General features: G+C 38.6%; 1 long non-coding RNA gene across 1 annotated transcript; it reads right to left on the bottom strand.

Annotated features, from left to right (window-relative positions):
- Positions 1-134: 134 nt before the first annotated feature.
- LOC121138467 lies at positions 135-1,561 on the bottom strand. The gene is made up of 2 exons (XR_005875458.1): positions 1,118-1,561; positions 135-1,016 (listed from the first exon to the last, which is right to left on the bottom strand). It is a non-coding gene; the product is annotated as an uncharacterized LOC121138467 (long non-coding RNA).
- Positions 1,562-2,872: the final 1,311 nt, after the last annotated feature.

Genomic DNA, 2,872 nt, shown 5'->3' with positions numbered 1-2,872 from the left:
TTGTTTTATTAGGTGTAGGACAATAAGACTGGTTTTAACTGAGTCTATATATGAAATGCATAGATCTAACACCTCTAGAATAGCAACTGGTGGAATGAAGAGCTATTAATTTGAAGATCTCTCAGGCACATGCAAAGTGTCTTAAAGTCAATTTATAGAGATTATATAGGAAATCTGATTGAGTTTTCAATATGGGTTTTTACATTTATCTAATACTAGTGATGATAGTTCAACTGTATGTCTTCAAGTTCTCCTTTTTCAACTTAGTGATTGTCTGGGACAGGGCACCATGGACTCTGCCCTTCTCAAGATCCAGTCTGGAGTTCAGAAAGAGGAGTACATTCATTTCTCAAGGTTTTCTGAGATACTTTCTTTCTGCATCAGGCATGTTTTCTGGGTTATCCTGCAGACAGAGAGTCAGAGCTAACTTTCTACACTATGGGAATGCAAAGCAGTCTAAGTTGGGCAGGGGTAGAGATTCAACAATATCTGCCCACTGGGAGGTTTTCAATAGTGGAACCTCCTGTAGATTCCACAGATGTTGTTGGTGATTTCAGTCATTGTCTGCACTTGGAAGGTGGAAGTGTGACCACTGAATCATAATCCACAGCGTGTCTTCATAGTGCCCTGTTAAATGTCTGAGCTCCTCTTGTCGTCAGCATTGACATGGTAATCTTCCAGAAGATCAGAGCTGAGAGGCATACTCCTTCTTCACTGTCACTAATGCTCAGTGTACACATCTGCAGTTCAGGAGTTGGGGGTCTATGATTCTCCTTATGGCCAGGAACCTACAAGAAAAGACTGATAGTACACCCCTGAGAAGACTTGCAGAAGATTCATTCACCATCCATAGACCTGTTGCTTTTTAGATGACAGGTTTTTCTTTGGGAGATTCTTGATGTAATGAGGATGGGTCAATCTCCATTTTCATCCCATGTGACTTTTCTGAGGTAGTATTCAGTGTGGTCTCCTAGGAAGATCTTATTGAAGCTTGTCCTGGATTCCCTGCTATTGTCCTGTAAAAAGGATCTAGTATCAAGGAGGAGAAGCACTTTACCACCACCATTTGTGTACCTGGGCCCTGTGCTTCCTACCCCCCATACCCTTGGACACTCACCTAGATGTCACAGGATGCACATATGGTGAAAAGACCTTTGTCACAGAACATAACCAGCAGAACCTGGAGATCTGCGGAGAGAAAGGACGGTCAATTACAATTCTGCAGTTGAGCTCTGAGACTTCATATGACCCAGGCTGTTACCACAATTGTCATGGTATCTGAGTCAAAGTAATTAAAACAGTGTTCCAATCAGTCATGCACTCTCTAATAGAGCAAAGTACCCAACATCACTATGTCTCAGGTTCCTTCACTGGGGAGTAAACAGAACTGTGTGCTGAGAGCTTGCTTGCACAAACAATGATGCTTGAGGATCAGAGAAGGAAACTTGCCACTACTAACCACAGATATCTGTTCAGACAGTCAGATTGAGATAGCTGGGAAGACTATAAAAGGAGAAACATGAACTCACTCTCTTGTCTGGTAAGTTGCTAAGGAGGGAAGCTATGGCCATGGCTTGCTCCTTCTCTCTGTTATCTCAGCATTTTCCTCTTTACCTGACACTTGTTTTTTATTAATTAGACCAATTAAGATCGACAATTATGCTACTGAACAATGTTGGAATACTGTGTGTAAAGATGTGGGTACATATAGCTGGTTTTGACTCTCCTGATCCTGTATCTTCCATCAGACAGCCAGTCAGGAAGGAAGGGTTTTTTTGTTGTTGTTGTTTTTTAGGTTGGTATTATAACATTTATTAAAATAATGCTATGGGTTAATAGAAAGAGCACCAACTAATTAAAATGCAAGCTATGTAAAATCCCAACTAAAACCCAGAAGTGTCAAATGTATTCATTCATCAGCTAAATAAAAGCCAAAGAAAGACAAGACACCTGATATAATAAAGTACTGCAAAACAATTGGCAATTTTCAGTTTTCACAATTGTGGATTTTGCATTTTGTATCCTTTTCTCAATCAAGAAAAATATTCTTTTGAATGTGATATAACATACATATAAAACAAGATAGAAAAATACATTATAAACTTGTAACAATGGCTGAAAATACATTATCTTACATGTTTCTCATAGGATTGGGTTGGTTATGGTACATACATAGCAGGAAACTACTAAAATCATAAAGAATAGACAAAAAATACATGTCAGCTCTACGGTAACATACCAGCGATACTCCCATCTACCCATGCTAAAAAATTACATAATACTGTCAGGAAAAAGTCTTAAAAACTACATACTTTAATAGGAAAATAATTCAATAGTGATAATACAGAGAACAAAGGCATTCAGAGATTACAAAAGTCATGCTTTTTCAATTGACTCAAAACACTGCCAACTAAGTTTTTGAAAGTTTGTTCAGAGCCAGTATTACTCATAAATGTCACCTGTCTATTGTTTTACACATTTGTGTTATTCCCCATGAAAGACCTTTGATAAATACCTAAAATGTCCAGGTAAAACACAGCTGAGATGAGCCTGGATCAAATACTGGTACTGTGGGTTTTTGTTGTTGTTGTTGTTTTTTACTCTCACCTCAAGTGTTCTGAGAGTCCCAAAGTTATTCAACCAACCAAACAAAATAAAACTAAAAATGGCCCAGCATATATTGTAAACAAATCAAAATCACCAAGTGTGTAACAGAAAGACAAAGCAGTGGACATTAAACCAAAGCTGGCTGAGGACAAAACAAGGACTGTCTACTGCATAGTAAATAAACTGAAAATGTTTCCAAGTGAGATACAGTAATGGCGAGGTCACCATGAAGGTGCCCGAGGAGCTTCCCACTGACCTTGACTGT

Source organism: Mesocricetus auratus, unplaced genomic scaffold (assembly GCF_017639785.1).
Source record: "Mesocricetus auratus isolate SY011 unplaced genomic scaffold, BCM_Maur_2.0 contig_9602_pilon_obj, whole genome shotgun sequence".
Classification (NCBI taxonomy): Eukaryota; Metazoa; Chordata; class Mammalia; order Rodentia; family Cricetidae; genus Mesocricetus; species Mesocricetus auratus.
This window is presented reverse-complemented; position numbering and strand designations above follow the sequence as displayed.